The sequence below is a fragment of the Dromiciops gliroides genome, chromosome 6 (genome assembly GCF_019393635.1).
Source record: "Dromiciops gliroides isolate mDroGli1 chromosome 6, mDroGli1.pri, whole genome shotgun sequence".
Classification (NCBI taxonomy): Eukaryota; Metazoa; Chordata; class Mammalia; order Microbiotheria; family Microbiotheriidae; genus Dromiciops; species Dromiciops gliroides.
Genome location: NC_057866.1, coordinates 11,300,428 through 11,320,558, shown reverse-complemented (window position 1 = coordinate 11,320,558; position 20,131 = coordinate 11,300,428). Strand labels below are relative to the sequence as shown.

Below are 20,131 nucleotides of genomic sequence, written 5' to 3'. Positions count from 1 at the left end.
AGTGCTCAGCTGTCTCCAGTAAATACAGCAATAACAAACCTTTATCCTGGGCTCCCTGGGTCAAGACACTTGGGAAGGAGGCAATGAAAGGAGCCCCGCCAGACAGAATGAAAAGGCCTTCTCCTCACCTTCCCTTAGAGTGCTCAGCCCGTTCCCTCATTTTACAGAAAAGAGAGAAGTGTGCCACATGCCATGTGCAGGGGATTCATCCCAGACTGCCCTGGCAAAGTAGTTGAGCTGAGATTTGATCCCATCCCAAAGCTCATTCCCCTCTCTCAAATTGCCTCTTGCCTCTTGTTTACAGTTTTCCCCCAATTTTGTTTTGATGATAGTTTTTTCCCAACTTGGTGAATTATCTATGTGCATTGTGGCTAAGTCTAGAGAGGTCCCAACAAGCCAGGAAGGCACTTCATGATTAGGTGTGGGAGCGGGTCAAGAAGGACTCTCACTGGCATTTTGTGATCCGATCTCAGAACTGCCGTCGCATGCCCAGCTGGTGTGGCCTAGTCTCCAGAGCCTATTGGCCTGCAAGTTTTGTGCCTTTTACTTTTTCTTTTCCAACACAGATTATCAGCTGTTCTTGACTGGCTGTACGGTGGGGAGTACTTCTGGAGAACAGACTCTCCACTCCTAGGCCGAATTGTGATAGAGACTTTTTTCCCCTAGAGATGTTCGTCCTTGCTGACTTCTTGCTCATTTGTGTCTCAGACGGTCATCATGGGAAGGTGTGCTAATGCTTAGTGGAATGTGGCTCCCTTAGAAGAACAATGAAGGACTAAGGCTTGCACTCTTGCTCTGGAGTCAAGATCTCATGATGTAGAGAAAACGATAGGAGCAGACAGGTGAAGGGGAAGGCCTTCCCTCACAGTTAGCCTGCCCAGAGTGAGGGGGAGGGCCAGAAAGGGAACTTTCACACTCAGCATCCTTCGACCCACAAAACAAAATATAGCACAGGGGTTCTTTTTCTTTTTTTCTTTTTGCAGGGCATTGGGGGTTGTGACTTGCCCAGGGTCATCCAGCTAGTAAGTATCAAGTGTCTGAGGCCGAATTTGAACTCAGGTCCTCCTGAATCCAGGGCTGGTGCTCTATCCACTGAGCCACCTAGCTGCCCCCTCATGAGTATATTTTTTAAATTATTTGGATAACTTTTTCAGTAATGTTTATTTTATGCATTTAAAAACATTCTAGGAAAGGGTCCATGGGCTTTCTTGAACTGTCTAAGGGAGCCAGGACCCAAGCAAGGTGAAGAACCCTGGCTTTTCTTCTTTTCCATGAAGATTTGTCCAGGAGAGGCTCACGTCCCTGCAGGAACTATAGAGAAGCAGAGGGTCAGGCCACGGGTCAGCTGCCTATGTGCCCCCTCCAGGTCCAGAGGCAGCCAGCTTGTCTTTATGCCAGGAGTGGGGGGGACAGTGAAGATGGGGGGCATCCCTGTGGGGCTTGTTTTTCCTTGGTACTCCAAGGAGGGGAGGGTATTCTGGGATAGGCTCTACCTGGCTTTTATTATTTTTAATTTTTTTGCAGGGCAGTGGGGGTTAAGTGACTTGCCCAAGGTCACACAGCTAGTAAGTGTGAAGTGTCTGAGGCTGGATTTGAACTCAGGTCCTCCTGAATCCAGGGCCAGTGCTTTATCCACTGAGCCACCTAGCTGCCCCTCTACCTGGCTTTTAACTCTTATTTTCTGAGCCTTGCCTGAGGACTGGATCAGCTCTGTGTGTGTGTGTGTGTGTGTGTGTGTGTGTGTGTGTGTGTTGGGGGGTGGGGTGCGGTAGAACTGAGGGCCTGTTAGACTGGTCTGCCCCTGCCCACTGCTTTCCCTCCCTGAAATAGGGAGGGAGACTGAAACCCCTTCTTGTTGAGCTCTGCTGAGTCAGTCTCTCCCTGAGATTATGCAGCCTAAGGCTGCTCCTCACCCAAGAGTCCCTGGAGTCTCTCGGGCTGCTGTGGGAACCATGGGCGGGGAGAAGGGCAAGGGCAGGTGCCAGGACCAGGTGCTGGGTGTGTCCTTCATGGTAATAGGGGATGGGTCCTGGCAAAGCCGCCTTGGCAGGGTCGGCCTGGGGCGGGCCTGGCCCCTTTTGTGGGCTGCCGCTCCCTGCAGCCAGCGTGTCCTAAGGGCCAGGGGGGCGAGGAGACCCTGATGAGGTCTCGGGGTGGGGCCTGCATGCAGAGTGCTGGCTAAGGAGAGGGGCCTGACGGGACAGTGGAAGGAACTGGGCTCCCATTTAGCTTTCTCTTCACCTTTCTGAGCCTCCCCTTCCTCATCTGGACACTGTGGAAAGGTCCTCCTTGGAGTCCTCACACACCTGATGGTCCAGCCCTGTTCTTTTACAAAGGAGGAATTGGAGGCCGGGGGGCTCTGTGGCTTCCCTGTGGTCCCACAGGTCGTAGGTGTCTGTGGTCAAGGGAGGGAGGGCTCTGGGCCTCCCTGGGGCTGAGATGGTGGGTTGGAAAGCCCTTGCTCTTCTAGGTCAGACACTTGTTCCTGTATTTCTGGGGCTGCCATCCACATCTTCCCCCCATTTGGCAAGGTCCTTTTCCCTGTGGCCAGTGAGGTTTTTAGGTGAAATTTGTGATAGTTTGGCTCTTGGCCTTCGTGTCTGACCTGCAGCTCTTCATTTCCTGAGACGTCAGGGTTGAAAGCCTGTTTTGGTGCGTGACACATGAACATCCCAGGATCCCTTGATCCGAGAGCATCTGAGCTGGAAGGAGTCTGAAGGTTACCCAGTCCAGGCCTTTCCCTTTCTATAGGAGGAAGTGAAGGCCCAAGGAGGGGGGGGTGCAGAGCTCCTACCTCCTAGTCTAGGGACTCTGCATGGGGGGGGGGGAGCTCAGCCACCTTTGAGGGTCTGAAGAGGGGAACTGTGGAAAGGGCATCAGGAAGGACCCAGCTGAGGTTACTCCGAAATCCTGCCAATGACCCAGGACTACGTGTATCGAAAGCTTGGGGTACCTTCTGTCTAATGGTGGCCCGGGTGGATGTGGCCGTACAGAGAAAGTGAGGCTGCCCTGGGCAGGGGCTCGGAAGGAGCAAGCCCTCTGCTGACTTGGCTCTGAGGCCTCCCTCACAGCCCCTCCTGGGATCCTTCTCAGGGCTGTTGGGGTCTGGATCCAGAGGTGGAGAAAACTCTCACCTCACCCAGGCCAAGGTTTTCCTTGGGCTTGGGGAAAGCTGGATGGTGTTGGGCACCAGCCCGCTCCCCTCGTGTCCTCGGCAGTGTCAGTGAGCCCCTGGTCTGGGGGCCAGGATGGTGATGTGGGAGAGAGCCTGCTTTGGCAGCCTGGCCTCCTGGACCTCAGACCTGCTCTGATGCTGACTGAGCTGCCCAGCACAGGGAGTGTTTCACCTTGTTTTTTCTGATGGACTTCTCCATGAGGAGACTGGGGATCCCAGCTGGGTCTTGGGGCCTTGTCTGTGTGGGTCGGCTAGTTCCTGGTTCTGTCCCCAAGCATTTATTGAGCTCACCAGCCCCGCTCTGCGGCAGCCCTGGGTACTGCTGGGGGAAGGAGGAGCCATCGCGAGTGATGGAAGGGCTGAAGCTGGGCCAGAGCAGAGAAGGGGGGGCTGGGAGAGCTGCCCCCCAGATTTGGGCAATGCAGCGTCTGTCCCAGGTTGTGTCAGGCTCCAGATTCTCGCTGGGAAAGTCCTGCTGCTAAAGGGGCCCAGCTTCTATCCTGACCAGGGGAGGGTTGGCCCGCCCTCTCTTGTGGCAGAGAGTAAGCTTTGTTCCCACGCTGCCCGGCAAAGCCCTTACTATTGGCTCTCCTTCCTTCTCCCTGAGACCACAAGCCTCCTTGCCTCTCCCGTTCCACTTGGCGCCTCATGGTGGCAACACCAGAGTCCCTGGCAGCCAGCCTGTTCCTGCCCCTTCCTGTATGTTTGATGGTGCCCATCTGTGCCGTGGGTTGGTTCTCTGGTGTGTGGAGTGACCAGAAGCACTGTGGGACCCTCTGCCCCATGGGGGGGTGCTTAGAAATTGGAGAACATGCTTTCCCCTCCTCATCACCCCCTCCTGCCAAGCAAACCGGAGCTCGCTCGCCTCGGCCGCCGCTCCCCATGACGGCAGAGATCTGGGGGAAGATTAATGGGTGTGTGAGTAAGGGAGCTCCCTTGGGAGCTTATTACTGGCTTAGGGCCGAGCTTGTGGTCATGGCTGTGGATCCCTGGGGGGCTTCCTAGAGAAGATTGTGCCCGTGCCCATGCCCCACTGGGGTGTGCAGAGCCAAAGCGGAGGCTTCTGCAGTTCTGACAGCTGCTTTGGGGGGCTCTGATTCTCATGAGGGGCACAGTGCCCATCTTGTCTGGATTCCTTACTTCTCAGCTCCCTGGTACCTTGAGTTTTTCCACAGCCCCCCAGAGCAGCATCCAGGGGAGGGGTAGCTCGGGTAAGTGGCATCAGGGCCAGCCTGGGTTTTCAAGGCTTGGCTTGTAGTGAGGACCAAGCTCCATGGCCAGGTCTCCTCTTGTAAACTCCCTGCCAGGCGCCACAGCCCCCCTGGAGCCACCTCATCTTGGGCATTGCCTTCTTTTGGGGAGACGGAAAGCCACCAGTCAGATTTCTCGTGCCTGTCTTCTGCTTAGGCTCCAGGATCTGGAGGTGACACTTGAAGGTGCTTCTCTTCTGCTTGGGCTGTAATTAGGGTGGGCATTGGTTGTGGGAAGTTGTGGTTTGATTTGAGGCATCGGTATAGCTGGCACTGCCCCAGGCCCCCCTGCACACCTGTGCCCTGCTGCTAAAGGACTTTGGCTATTTGCAGTTAATTGGGGGAGTCTCCTCAGGAACCCTGAAGGCTGTGTTATTGCTTGTGCTCCCCCCCCCCCCGTTATAATAAGAACAGCAGAAGAGTGGGTGATTTCCCCAGGTCACTCAGTCTTCAGCAGCATTTGGCCTTGGCAGCCACTTTGGCATCCCAGGAGATCTCGACTTTCTAGTTGGGCCTTCTTGGCCGGAGACCTCCGTGCTGTGTACCAGGTTTGCCCCCTGCCCTCCCCTCCACAGGCTGTTGGAATCCTCTGGCCTGCAAACATGTGGAGCAGATGCGCTTGCCCTGCTTACATGAGCTGGTTCTCTCTTCATGGGATGATTGGCATCCAAGCTGGAGAGGCTATGGTCACTTGACAGGGTGGAGCTGTCTGCCCAAAGAATTGTAGACCCCAGGAGGAAACTTTCCTCGGTTGGACTTAGAAGAAAGATTGGGGCACGTTTTGGATTTCTTCAGGGTGAACAAGGGTTGCTCTTCTGCGGCGTTCCCTTTCTCATGACCCTTGTCAGTGATGCCCCTGTGGTCTCAGATCTGGCACCCCATTTCTCCTTCCCCTCTGTAAACCAAGCTGACTCGGACCCTCCTTGCTGTTCCCAAGATGGGGTGGGGGCAGGGTTGGCTGGGCCGCCCTGCCCTGGGTGGGGCTGACCTTGCTGCCTCCCTCCCTTCCCAGCTGGTGGTCTCAAGCTTAGCCTCAGCACGGGAGCCTCCAATGAGGGGCCTTAAAATAACACCTGATTTCCCCACTAACAATAGCCTGTTCTAATTAAAACAACAGTAATGGAAATAATCATTGATCCAGCAAAGCACAACCTGGGGATGGCTAAGGTGGCTGCTCTGAGTATTATTATCCCTATTGTATAGATAAGGGACCTGAGGCCTGGAGATTCAAGTTCTGGCAGGGTCACACCACTCAGAAGGAGCAGGGGAAAGTTGTGAACACAAACAGGTCTTTGACTCTAAGTCCAGTTCTTTATTTGCTTCCCATTGGGTCCTGCTGGTACTGGAAGCCCTCAAATAGATGGAGCTAGAGTCCTCTGGCCACACAATGTCCCAAGGCCAGGGCGGCATCAGTCTGATGAAGGCTCCATCCGCCTTCTCAGAATGCAGCGGGGAGGCCACCTTCATGCCTGTGGAGCCCAGGTCCAGCTGGCGTTGAGTAGAGTGCAGGCCCCTACAGCACCTGTTCAAGGGACAGCTGAGCTCAGTTGAGAGGGAGAAGAGTGTTCTCAGGAGGATGGCCCCCGTGGAGTGAGTGTGAGAGAGAGTGTGTGTGTTTCAACCACAGTAGTTACTGCAAGCTTATCAGTGGAGGGGGAGGACCCACAGGGGTGAAATGAAAGACTGTTTGAAAGCAGTTCCAGTGGCTCGGTGGCTCTCCCTAAGGTCGGGATGCACGTGCATTCAGATGTTGATACTTTAGCAGACAAGGATCAGGAAGCTGAGGGTGTGGGCTTGAGACTTGTTGGTTCACTTGGTGAACCTGTAAAGTAGGTGACCAGAACAGGGATTTGGGATGGGGGACTCTGTGACCTTGGAAAAGTAATTGGATTTCTTTGGGCCTTAGTTTACTCATCTGTACAATGAGCTAGTGGGTGGTTGCTAGGGTCCCTTTTAACTCAGAAGCTTATGATTGTAAAGCTAGATGCCCCTGACCCCAGAGGTGAGCACTCCCTAAAGCCCCAGAGCCCACTAGAGAGAATTGTTGCACTGGAGGGTGAGTTAGTGAAGCATTTGGAATCTGGATGTATTGTAGGTTATTTGGGAATTTGGGAATTTGTTCTGAACAAAAAATTATTTTCTCTTATTCATCCCTTCCCCCATTGGAAAAAAGGAAAGCCAATATTCCCGATTACACAAACTGGATCCCCTGCTGGGCTATATGCCACCACACGGGTGTTCCCCTCGGGTTTGTCCTGGTTTCTTTGGGGTTTGTAGGTGGACACACATAAAGGTGGGCAGGAGGTCTGCCTTTGCCTGGTGCTTTAAGGTTTGCAGAGCATTTACCCACAGTCTCCTTTGGAGTTCCTGGTAGCCTTTGAAGGAGTCACTGCCAGGATTTTGTCCCATTTTACACAAGGAGAAATGGAGGCTCATGGAGGGAAAAACCTCTGACCATACCCTCAGGAAATGTGGGAGGAGTCTGAGTCCCCTCTCAGGCAGGCTCTCTTACTGGTTGTTCCCTTTAGAATGGAAGCTACAGGAAGTCAGAGACGGGCTTTTGACTTCTTTCTCTTAGTCTCCTCAGTGCAAGGCACACAGCAAATGCTTAATGAATGCTTTTGACTTGCCTTGAGACTGCTGCTTTGCTCCTTTCCCTCCCACACCCATCTTTTCCTAGGGTTCCCCCCTCATTTGGGTTCATGACTTGGTGTCCCCTTCTGGTGAGGGGATTAATAGGGAGGTAAGAAGAGGGCCCCAGATGCTGTCCATGGTCCGCATTCTGCTCCCTCAGCTTGAAGGAAAAAAGAAAGAATAAAGAAAGGGAGGGAAAATTTCTCCCTTGTGCTGACTTTCTCCCTACCTCCCTCCTCTGTTAGCCTCAGGATACCCCACATTTTTCTGACTGTAGTCGCTCCCCACTTTTTACCACCCCCACCACCTGGACACCCAGCTGCCTCCTCCCTCCAATCTCCTAAAAGTTTCCCTCTGCCTTCAGGTGGGACAGCTGCCACCACTGACTTGAAAGCTGACAGAACCTCTTGCTAGGGCTCCTGTTACTATTGACTCCTTTTGGAACTCTGTTTTCCCATAAAAAATTGAAAAAAAGACAGATGGGAAACACGAGATAGGTGCTGGGCCTGGACTTAGGAAGACCCAGGCTCAAATCCTGCCTCAGACACTTAGCTGTGTGACCCTAGGCAAGTCATTGAACCTCTTTCTGCCTCGATTTTCTCAACTATAAAATGAGGCTCATGAGAGCCCCTCCCTCCCAGGGTTGTTGTGAGATCATGTTTGTAAGTTGCTTTGCAAACCTTAAAGTGCCAGATAAATGTGGCATTGGTGCATTTCAGCGATGTCCTGGGTTAAACAGTTTTTTTGACTTGCCCGTAGGCCATCACTGCATAGTTACTATACCATTGTACATAGAAGCCAAGAAGACTCTGGTTCAAATCCTGCCGTGGGCATAGCTGGGTAGCCGAGGAAGGAGCAGTCTGCCTGAGCCTTAGTTTTCCTCTTGGAGGATGGCTGTGAGGATCCTGAGGTCCTGCAGCCCTTGGCCCCCCTTCACGTCCCATAAATGTGAGCGATGATTTTTTTTCTGTATCGTGGTTGCTTTTGTCACTGCATGACATGAAGTTTAGGCTGTGTACCTCCCTCAGTCCCCATTCTTCCAGCCAGTATGCTTTCTCTTGTAGCAAAGATTCGAAAAGAAAAAGAAGTCAGATCTGCAGACACAGTGACTTTGTTTGCTGCATAGTAGGTGCGGAGTTCCAGAGGCCATGACCACCTCCCTGGGAAAGTGTTTGTCTTCGAGGGGGAGGAAGGTGGCTCTTGATCTGGGCCTGTTCCTGAAAGTCTCCCCTGAGTTGTTCATGGTTGTCTTCTTTCTAATGCAGTGGTATCACATGACATTTATGTCTACAGCTGGCGCAGCCATTCCCCAATTGACGGGCATTGACTTCGTTTCCAGTTTTGGGCTGGTACAGAAAGGGCTTTGGTGACCATTTGTGTGTCTAGGGAGCCATTCTTTTTCTCTTTGACCTCCTTGGACTCTGTGCTTAGAATTGGGACATAAACTTTGTTTCCATGGGAAAATAACACTTACACTTCAAATGTTTGTAAGAGGGAGACAATGCTCTTGTGGCTTCTGGGAGTTCCTTTAGAGTCACCCCACCCCCACCCCAATCGTGGTTGAGGTAGCATATGGTAGGTGCCAGATGATAACGGCACTGGGCGCATCTGTGGAGACAGCCATCCCCCGGTGGCCAATCTTGGATGCCAACAGATCCGCAGTCCTTTGCCAACCTTTATTTAAAGTTTTTCCAGCTTTGGAGAGACTTTGCCAGAGTTGATGCTTTCTTAGTAGACCCTTTGAGAACTCTGGGCCACAATTGATCAACAGGCACGTATGAAGTTCTTCCTGTGTTCCAGACGCTTGACTGAGCGCTGAAGTTAGAGGGTGTGAAGGAAAAAAGCCAGCAGAGTCAAAGGGGTTGGATTTCAGAGTGAATGGAGGGGAGTCGTGTGTGAACAGATTGGGAGAAGTGGGAACCTGGTCTGGGAGAACATGAAATGCTAAGCAGAGCAGAGTTCACTGAGTGCAGGCGGGCGGGTGGGTGACGCGGAGCTGCGCCTCTGCAGCGGATGGACAGCCCGTCAGTGAGCCGCTTAACTCCTCCTTCTGAGAGAGCTAGGCGGGTGGCTGTGACAAAGGCGACTTTGGTGGAAGAGTAGGCACAGAGTCCAAGGAGGTCTGGGATCTCATCACCTTGGCAATTGTAGGCGTGCAGGCCCTCCCTCCATCCTACATGCAGGAAGCCTCTCTGTGTGTCCGCTTGGCATCTCTGGTCCTCCCCACATGACCAGCCTGTCTTTTCTTCCTTGGTGACACCTTCTACCCCTGTTCTTCTGAGTTCTTCATTGGTTTTATGTTGCAGCTTCTTCCCACCCACCAGGTGTCCTTTTTCCCATTTCTGGCTGTGTGGTGGTCAATGAAAATTCTTTGGAGACTTGTGCATGAATCAGGATGGGGAAATGGTAGTAGTGTTGCTTGGGGTTGGTAAAGGAACTTGGTCATTTCCCCAGGACAATCTACTCTGCTCTTTGACTAGGCTATCTGTACCAGATATGCATGTGAATAAAATCGCACTGAAGATTTCTTTATGGAATTTTGAAAAAGACTTTTTATTGGTATTTTGTTTTTACACGCCTACAATTTTCCCAGGATCCTTCATGGCTCCTCCTCCCAGAAAACAAATAACAAAGAAGAGGAAGAAGCTAGCTCAGCAGGATCAAGTAAAAGTCTGAAGTTCTGTGCAGGCCCCATAGGCCTCCCTTCCTTGGGGTCAAGTCTGGTCTCTCCAGTATTGCGGCTGTCACTTTGAGTGGTTTTGTTGTTCTTTCTGTTTGTGTGATTAAAGCCTCGATTCCGCTTCCTTCCCTTGGCATTGCTTGTGTGAGTCTTCTCATACTTCTCTACAGGGCACAGAGCTAAGAAGTCTGGAGGTCAAATATGTGACCCTGGGCCAATCTCTTCACCTCAGTCTGCCTCCGTTTCCTCATTTTTAAAATGGGGATGATAGCATCTACCGCTCAGGGTTGTTGTGAGGATCCAATGAGATACCATTGGCAAAGCACTTTGCAAACCTTAAGTTTAGTCATTTTTAGTCATGTCCAACTAACTCTCTGACCCATTTTTGAGGGTTTCCTTGGCAAAGATACTGTAATAGTTTGCCGTTTCCTTTTCCATCTTATTTTACAGATAAGGAAATTGAGACAAATAGGGTTAAGTGACTCACCCAGGGTCACACAGCTAGGAAATGTCTGAGGCCAGATTTAAACTCAAGTCTATCCGACTCCAGGCCTGGCACTCTATCCACTGCTCTTTCCCACTTCTCCACTGATATAAATGGTAGCTATTATTAATGTAATTAGTTATTTACTCTCTTGCATATCAGATCCTTGAGAAATAATGAATGTCACAAAGTCTTAGTACAGTTTCAAATGATTAAAGATTACATCTGCACTAAAACTTTTGGGACACCCAGTATTTGATTTAAGTTGTTGTTTTTAAACCTTTGACCACTTCCTTTATTTTTCTAGTTGCAGTAATTTTGTTCATGCAAAAACTTTAAAATTCCATGTAACTGAAAATTTGTGAGTTTTTTGTAAGCTCCACTATCCTTTGCTTCACTAAGAATTCACCCCATTGATATGAACAGAGTTCATAAAAGAATTACTGCAATGTATTCACAACCACTTGAAAAAATGCTCAAAATCACTAATTATAAGAAAAATGCAAAGCAGCCCCATCCTGTGATTTCACCTCACACCTGCAAATTGGCAAAGATGACAAGATGTGAGAGAAGTAAATGTTGGAGGGGCTGTAGAATGATAGACACGCTTAATACATTGTTGGGGGAACTGTGGAATGATATGACCGTTTGGGGAAAATAATTTAAAATATCCATGCTTTTTGGCTCTGAGACTCTATTTACTAGAAGCCATGAAAAAAGAAAGCCCTCATATACACCAATTTTTTTTTTTTTTTTTTTTGGTGAGGCAATTGGGGTTAAGTGACATGCCCAGGGTCACACAGCTAGCAAGTGTCAGGTGTCTGAGGCCAGATTTGAACTCAGGTCCTCCTGACTCCAGGGCCAGTGCTCTATCCACTACGCCACCCAGCTGCCCCAACACCAAAATATTTTAATAGCAAGACTCTTAGTATTAGCAAAGATTTAGAAATAAAGTAGATGTCCATTGATTGGGGAATAGCTAAACAAATTGTGGTCCATGAATGTAATGGAATATTCCTATGCTTGAAGAAATGATGAATGATGAATACAGGAAGGTTCGGAAAGATCTATATAAACTTAAAAATCGATGTTACAATTTCTTTTTTTTTTTTTTTTTTTTTTTGCGGGGCAATGAGGGTCAAGTGACTTGCCAAAGGTCACACAGCTAGAAGTGTTAAATGTTTGCAGCCGGATTTGAACTCAGGTCCTCCTGAATCCAAGGCCGGTGTTTTATCCAACTGCACCAACTAGCTGCCCCTACAATTTGTTTTTACATGTAAGGTGGGGAAAAATTATGAATGAATGAATGAATGGATGGATGGATGAATGAATGAATTTAAAAAAAAAAGAATTATAGGGGCAAGCTAGGTGGTGCAGTGGATAGAGCACCGGCCCTGGATTCAGGAGGACCTGAGTTCAAATCCAGCCTCAGACACTCAACACTTACTAGCTGTGTGACCCTGGGCAAGTCACTTAACCCCCATTGGCCCACAAAAAAAAGAAAGAAAGAAAGAAAGAATTATACTCTTGCACATAGTCCAAAAGAAAGATCTGTATAAACTGATGCAGAATTATGTCATCAGAACCTAGAAAACAGTAAATACAGTAACTACAACAATGACAACAGAAAGAACAATGACATAGCAGAATCAAAAGTGAATGTAGGGGGCAGCTAGGTGGTGCAGTGGATAAAGCACCAGCCCTGGATTCAGGAGTACCTGAGTTCAAATCCAGCCTTAGACACTTGACACTTACTAGCTGTGTGACCCTGGGCAAGTCACTTAACCCTCATTGCCCAGCAAAAACAAAAACAAAAAGTGAATGTGAGGGGCAGCTAGGTGGCACAGTGGATGGAGCACCAGTTCTGTAGTCAGGAGGACCTGAGTTCAAATCTGGCCTCAGACACTTAACACTTCTAGCTGTGTGACCCTCGGAAAGTCAACCTCACCAAAAAAAATAAAGTTGAATGTGATAGAATGATCAAGATCTAGCAGGATTTGAATGAAAAGAAATGAGAGAATGCCCCCAACTAACCCCTCTGTGAAGGCCCACAGGGATTACACATTGTATGGTTTTTTGTAATTTTTCATTTTATGGATCAAATATGCTGGGTTTCCTCCTCTTTTTCTTTTCTTTTTTTTTTTTTTTTTTGTCTTTCAAAAATACTATTTGTTATTATGCGATGGCTCTTAGGAGATATAGTGAGGAAAACCATGAGGATATGAGTTTATTGTGAATGTTGGTCTAAACCGTATTTCTGCCAGACTGCTTTCCATTATCCCCTACTGTTCTTGCCAAATAGGAAGTTTTTTCCTAGGTAAATTTTTCTCTGGGGTTGGTGGTGTGGAATGCCAGGTAATTGAGCCTTGATGGTTTCTGCTTTTCTTTATGTTATCTGTTCTACTGGTTTACTTTTCTGTTTTCTTAAACCAGTAGCAAATAGTTTTGATGATTACTGTTTTAAGATATAGTTTGAAGTCTGGAAGTGCAATTTTCTCTTTTTTTTCTTTTTTCTTTAAAATAATTTTATTATTTTGTCTAACTTTGTAAAGTTTACCTTTGTGGTAGTTTGATTGCTACGGCACTAAAATGGTCAATTAATTTCTATATTATTTTTATTACATTGGCACAGCCCAGCCATGCACATTGACTATTCTGATTTTTAAGTTGTTCTTTGTTTCTTTAAGGAGCTTTTTGGAGTTATATCTATACAGGTTTAAGTGTGCTTTGGTAGATGATTGCCTCTCTGATATTTTATACATTTTGGAGTTACTTTGAATGGACTTCTCTCTTTGATATTCTTTCCTGAATTTGGTTATTACTATACAAAAATGCTTTTGATTTTGCAGGGGTGTCAGGTGACCAGCTACTTTACAGAAGCTATTGTCTCAGTTAATTTCTTGCTAGGTTTTCCATTCTAATGCAGGTCATCGTGTTGGCAATAGACATTTTTCACCCACTCGGCCATTCCTGTACATGTGTCTTTTTGAGCAGTACAGATCACTTCAAGGAGGCTTTGAATGCTACTGGATTTGATATGGCTGGTCCCAAAGCTTATTTCGGTGTAACTGGCTGCATTGCAGGGCAAGCCTTTGGGAGTTTTAGACAGTGTCGATAGTACCAAAAAGCTGGTAGACCTCACGATTCTCACCAACCTCACCCCCGATGCATGGGTGCCCTCTCTTGGTAAGGCTTTCAGTGACAGAGAGAAAACCACAGGCCTGTCAGCACAAGCTGCACTGTGGGATTTCGCCTATTACAGTAGTAGCCAGTTGAAATTTTAATTGTTACTGAAATTGAGTAGCTATCAGAGTGTGTGGGTGGGCACAGGGGGACAATCCTGCCATGACTGACCTTAATGAGCATCTTCTAGGATAAGCAGACTCCCCTGCCTTGATCTTGACCTTGCCTCTGAAGAGCCAAATATTTGCCTCTTTTTCTCCTTCCTCATTAGGAGAAGTAAGAAGCATTATAGATCATTCTTAACCATCTTACAGATGTGGATGCACAGGGGCAGTATCTTACTTCAGAGCACGAAATGAGTTATGGGAAGAACTAGGAGTGGAACCCAGTAATCCTAGTGTCTGTTTAGCCTCATACGTTGGCTAGCACCAACCGGCACACTGAAGGCTAGTTGGAGAAAGTTTGGCCAGAGTGTTACATCTGCACCCAGGTGGGGAGACTATTTCAGAAATGCTGAGGGTTTTTCTTTTTTTTTTAAAGACCCTGTGTTTCTTTTTTACTTTGTGTTGGCAAAAACCCCAGGAGGAGACTGGAGATTCTGGGAGGAGATGATCATGCTGGGTGAGTCAACTGAGCTCCCCAGCTGCTGTTTTTAGTTCCTCTGCCTTTGGGTAAGAAAAGGCTCTTTGCTGGGGGGAGGGGTGGGGAGGAGAGAGATGGTTTATGCAGCTGGACAGGAGCAGGGGTGTGTGTGTGTGTGTGAGAGAGAGAGAGAGAGAGAGAGAGAGAGAGAGAGAGAGAGAGATTTTGAGGGTGTGAGTGTAGGGGTATGTGGTGTGAGGGTGAGTGGGAGTGTGGGTATGAGGCTAAGGGATTGGGGGGGGGCAATCTGGGGCATCCTGGTGTGGACAAGTTCTTAGGCCCAGAGCATCAGTTCCCACAGGAAGTCTCAAAGCAGAGGGTGTGTGTGTGTGTGTGTGTGTGTGTGTGTGTGTATAATAAATGTCACCTCTGTTTCTTAGACACCTAGCTGTGGCTTTCTCAGATCAGCAGTGATAAGAAAGGCCAGAATTGCTATGAATAATAAGGGGGGTCCAGGGTCTCATGGCAGTAATGACAAGATGACTGGACAGAAGGACAGGGAGTGGGAGAGGAACCTCTGGGTGGGGAAGCCACCTGAGGCCTACCTGGCCATTGCTTTTAGTGCCCAAGCTGTTCCACCAGTTCTCCAGATGCCAGTTCTAAATTTAACTTGGTTGCCATCCTCACGAGCTCATGACTGCTGTGGGTTGTCATAAGTAACAGCCAAGAAGTGCACCTAGTTCCCCTCCAATAACTTTGCCCTGAAATAGACACCTTATCCATCCATCCCTGAGAGCCAGCTTTGAACTCCTCACACCTGCCCATCCTCCGGGCTGCTGCCGCCGGGAGACAGCATCCTGCTTCTGTCTTGCTAGATGCATAAGAGCTCATTGACAAAAGACTCCCACTACCCACTTTGCTCTCCAAATAAATAAAATACGGTTCTTTCTGCCCTCAGCCTACTCAGAAATGGTTCTGAGATTGTCCTTTTCCCTTCCTATTTAAAAGATAGTGTATTGATTCTCGTCCCCACCCCCATACATGTATATATAGCCAGATGTTTTGTTACAGAGTCCATGTAACATGGACTCCATTCTTTTTTTTTTTTTTTTTTTTGTAGAGTCATAGTGGCTTTATTGGGGACAGACAGACTACCCAGGTCTAGGAGTTGGCATTGGGACCCTTCTTCTTGCCAAAGGTGGGCACCACATTGACAGATCGTCTGTTGTACTGCATCCTCCTCTTGGCCCGCCCCGTCTTCTTCTTCTTCTCCTGCTTAGCCACCTTGGGAGTCTGACCCCTCACTTTTCCAGCTTGGGCCAGAGAGCCATGGAGTTTACCTCCTAGCATTCGACCAGCCACTTCCAGAGTGGACAGCGGCTCCAACCCACACTGGCCCAAGATGGCTTCATCCTCGAGCGGGGAGCCACCTAGAAGCAGGACCTGATCCTCAGGGATCAGGGGCCTTGATCTGGGCGACGGTCTCCTGCCCAGTCACCTCGAGGGTGTGTAGAGCCTGTGCGCGGACAAACAGCCGCATGGTGGCGACTCGGACACACTAGTCCTGATTCCGCCGCAGCAAAGATGGAGACCAGAAAAACGACTCCATTCTCTTTTAACACCCTGAAGACAGCTTTTGTCCTCTCCTGATTTGGGACTAGATGAAGACTTTAAGGGTCCTTGGAAGGATAGACAGATAAAGTGCTCCCATGGAGCAACAGAGCAAGGGTGAAATGAAGGCTTACGGGAAAGGGGGGGGCTCCCCTTTGTTAGGTCCAGTGCAGGATTGCCCAAGATCATAGAAGAAAGTGTAAGGCAAAGAGGAGCCCTGTAGTCAGTTGAAGGAGTCAGAGCCCAACCATTTAGATGGTTCCAGCCAGTCTTTAAGGGGTCGCGGCTGAATTTGAGACCAGTCACGTTTGGGTGTCAGTGACTGATCTAGCATGCTTGACTTAGGTTATAGATGGATACCTTTTTGTGGATAAATTCACCAGGATGGGTGTTCTTGACCCTAGACAAATTTTAGTTTTACAGTTGGGTCCAAACCAGTCTGAGCGAGGCGGGCATCAGCTTAGTTAGGCAGCTATTTGGTGCCCACCAAGGAAAGGGGTCATTTTTTGGTCCTGTGATTTTGATGAAAAACGGTTGGTGTTTATGTGTAGGGACAACTGCTGCCCACAGCCAGTGACCCCCTCTTGGTGGCTTCAGGAAGGTTCTCTCAGGTTTTTAGAAGTGTTCAAGGACCCCCCAGCCCTAGCCTGGAGAGCTTCTGGGAATGCTGGCCTGGGTCCCAAGCAGGTCTTTGGTTGTAGAACCAGCTGCCTTCCAGGCCACATTCCTAAGTAAAGGAAGCAACTTGGTGGGTGGGAGAGCATGGTCTGGAGTCTCTGAGAGTTGGAAGGTCCCTCAGCCCCTGTATAAGCAGGTGCCCCCACAGTGAGTGGTCCTCCAGCCTTTGGCCACAAAATCCCTCCCTTCTGAGGCCACCCGTTACACTTGGGGATCATTCAAACATGTCAACGTTTTGCCCAAGCTAAATATCCCCACTTCCTTCAACTGGTTCTCCTTGGTGTGGACTCAGGGCCCTTCACTAGCCTGGTCAGCCACCCTCCCTTGGACAAGCTCCAGTTTCTACATGTTCTTCCTAAAATAGGCTCCCCAGAACCCACTGAACACAGTGCTCAGCTATGGTCAGACCAGGATAGAGGAGAACAGAGCTGTCAGACACTGTTCTACATTCACTTGACTCCAGCGGCTCCCTCTGGCTTCCAGGATCCAAAATCAAATCTCTGTAGCTCCTTGTCCCTTCCCACCTTCCTGTGGCCTTATTCCTGACTCCCCAGTGACACTGGCCTCTTTGCTCATTCCATGTACCAGAGACTTGTCTTTTGCCTTTCTTTGTGTTCCCAGTGCTTAGCATGATATGGGGCACACAGAAGGCACTCAATAAATGCTTATCGACTGACTGACTACATACAGTATTACCCTTTTGGCTGCCATCTTCACCTGCAAGTCTCTTGTAGGATTTATACTCCCCCAAAACTCCTGGCTCTTTCCACAGAACCATTCTTTCTACTGGCTTATACTTGAGAGGCATGATGGTATAGTGTCCGAGTTAGGAGCTGAGAGATGAAGGTACAGCTGTCACCCCTGACACTTACTTTTTGGGTGACTCTGGGCAAGTCACTGCACCTCTGTCTGCCTCAGATTCCTCATTTGTGAAATGGGGGTGAGATATCTCCATAGAGTTTTGTTTTGTTTTGTTTTTTAGTGAGGCAATTGGGGTTAAGTGACTTGCCCAGGGTCACACAGCTAGTTAAGTATTAAGTGTCTGAGGCCGGATTTGAACTCAGGTACTCCTGACTCCAGGGCCGATGCTCTATCCCACTGCGCCATCTAGCTGCCCCCCATAGAGTTTTAAGAATCAGATTGGAAGGGTGTGCGTGTGTGCGCGTGTGTGTGTGCGCGTGTGTGAATCACTTCATGGATGTTCAAGTGTTTTGGTTCAGTTCTGGCCAACCACTCTCTGTTTAGGTGCCCCATTTTAGGGAAGACTCTGCTAGCCTCTAGTGCACCTGGAGGAGGGATCGCCACAATGGTGAAAGCCCTTGGTATCAAACTGTAAGGGGCAGTCGAGGAACTTGGAAGACAGATGACAGGACGGTCATATTCAGGCGCTGGAAGGGTCATCGTGGAGAGAAGCAACTAGACATGCTTTGCTTGACTATAGAGGGCAGAACAGGTCAAGACAAGTCAACAGATGTATATTAAGCACCTTCTGTGTACGTTCCAGGCTCTGTTCTAAATTCTGGAGATCACCTTCGATGTCTTCATTGCCAGGTTCAATGGTCTCTTCTCCATTCTCATCCTTTTCAACCTCTCCATAGCCTTTGATGCTATTGACCATCCTCTTCCCCCTGGTTTATAGAATGCCGGTCTCTGCTGGTTCTCCAACCTGTTTGATCTGTCCTCAGTCTCCTTTGTAAGATCTTCATCCCAGTCATGCCCGCCAGCCAGGGGTGTCCCACAGAGCTCTCTCCCGTCTCTCTCCTCTTTTTTGTACTATTTCACCTGGTGAGCTCATCGGCGCCCGTGGAGTCAGCGACCATCTCACACTTCCAACTTGCCTTTCAGACATCTGGAACTGGGTAGCCAGTAGACATCTTAAATTCAACATGTCTAGAGTGAAATTCATCTTTCCCCTACAGCCTCCTCCTTCCAGGCTCCATATTAATGCCTTCTGTTGGTTATTTCACATTTATCTTGTCTATGTCCTGTTTGTACATAGTTGTTTACATGTGATCTCCCTCATTACTTTGTAGCCCTAGCACTTAACGCAGTCAAATGGGGATGATCAGCTAAGGATCAGCTAAGGTGTTAGTGGAGCACAAGAAAAGCTTCCTGTCGAAGGTGGACTTTTAGCTGGGACTTGAAGGAAGCCATTAGGCAAAGATGAGGGGGGATGATGGTGAGAGTGATGTGTGGAGTCAGGAGATAGAAGGAACAGCTGGGAGGCTGGAGTCTTCCTAGGGAGCAGGTTGTAAGGAGGCTGAAAAGCCTAGAAAGGGCTCTGAATACCAGAGCATTTGTGTTTGATCCTGCAGGCCATGGGGAGCCACTAGAACCTATTGGATGGAGGGGAGGTAGCTGTGGTCAGATCTGTGCTTTAGTGGCGGCTAGCTGGGTGGAGGATGAGTGGAATGGAGAAACACCAGTCAGCAGATACTTGTGCTTATTCAAGTTAGAGGTGAGGAGGGCCTGCTCTGAGCTGGTGATGGCATCAGAGGAGAGATGGGGGCATCTTATGAATTAAGAATAATGGGAGGGAGACCACAGAGAGCCAGCTTTTAGTTTGCTTTAAGGAAATTCTTCCTAACAGAACTCCCTAAAAGTGCAATGGGCTGTAGGGGCTTTCTCCTTAAGAGGTTTTTTATTTTTAATCATAAAAGTATTTTATTATTTTCCAGTTACATGTAAAGATAGTTTTCAACATTTGTTTTTATCAGATTTCTATTACAAATTTTTCTCCCTTCCTTCCTTCTCCCCAAGACAGCAAGCAATCTGATACAGGTTATATATGTACAGTCACATTAAACGTATTTCTGTATTAGTCATGTTGTGAAAGAAGAATCAGAACAAAAGGGGAAAACCTCACAAAAGAAAACAAAAAAGTAGAAAGAGTCTGGTTCAGTCTGCATCCTGATTCCACAGTTCTTTTTTCTGGATGTGGAGAGCATTTTCCATTATGAGTCTTGAGAGGTTTTAATTAGAGTTTGGGAGACCCCTTGATGGCTGTTAGGATATTCTTAAGGATCCAGTCGGACTAGGTGGCTTCAGAGATGTCTTCTCTCCATGAGAATCAATGATTTTGTGACCTTGGACAGGTCCCTCTCAATACCTTTGGGCCTCAGTTGCCCTGGGGATGGGGGGAGTCAGTTGCCAAGTTTCTCTGAATTCCACACTCGGTGGGTTTGGGGGTTTAGTCAAACCCCTTGGCTTGCTCCGCTCTGTTCATGCACCTTAGTTTCTAAAATAATGGTGTTGAACTAGATCAGGGCTTCTTAAACTTTTTCCACTTGCAACCTCTTTTCACCCGAGAAATTTTTATGTGACCCTGAGCATAGAGGTGTATGAAATGTACATGTGCACGAACCCCCCATTCACTTACGCCACCCCACGTGGGCTCAAGACTCACAGTTTAAGAAACTCTGGACTAGATGATATTGAAGGTCTTTTCTAACACCAAAATGTGATCTTTGTAGGACACAGGATTAGGGACTGAAGTGTAGCTTGCTGAGCCAAAGAGGTCGGGAAGAGTCAGGAGCCCTGGGTTCTTGTAGGGACTTTGTGGCTCACTAGGTATTTACTGCTAATCCTACAATTCCATTTTGAGTAGAACATTGAAGGTTAAGGCCTTTCTTTTTCTTACCTCAAGGGAAATAATGCCTGCCTTTTCCTGGAGAGTCTGAGCATGAACGAAACTCAGTCTGTCACTTTTCTTTGTTTTCTGGGTAGCCAGGTGAGAAGCTCCCCGGAGCATCCTGTTTCAGGGCAGGACGGTGGGGGCTTCCTTTCCAGCATAGTGGGGTCTGACAGAAGCCAGGTCACCCCCACAGCCACAGAGATCTGCTATAGCCCCTAGT

General features: G+C 48.6%; 1 protein-coding gene and 1 pseudogene across 4 annotated transcripts in view; one reads left to right on the top strand and one right to left on the bottom strand.

Annotated features, from left to right (window-relative positions):
• Window positions 1-20,131, top strand: part of MARK2 (microtubule affinity regulating kinase 2) — a 58,330-nt gene that overhangs the window by 14,084 nt on the left and 24,115 nt on the right. The window lies entirely within an intron of this gene.
• Window positions 15,140-15,528, bottom strand: LOC122730934 (annotated as a pseudogene).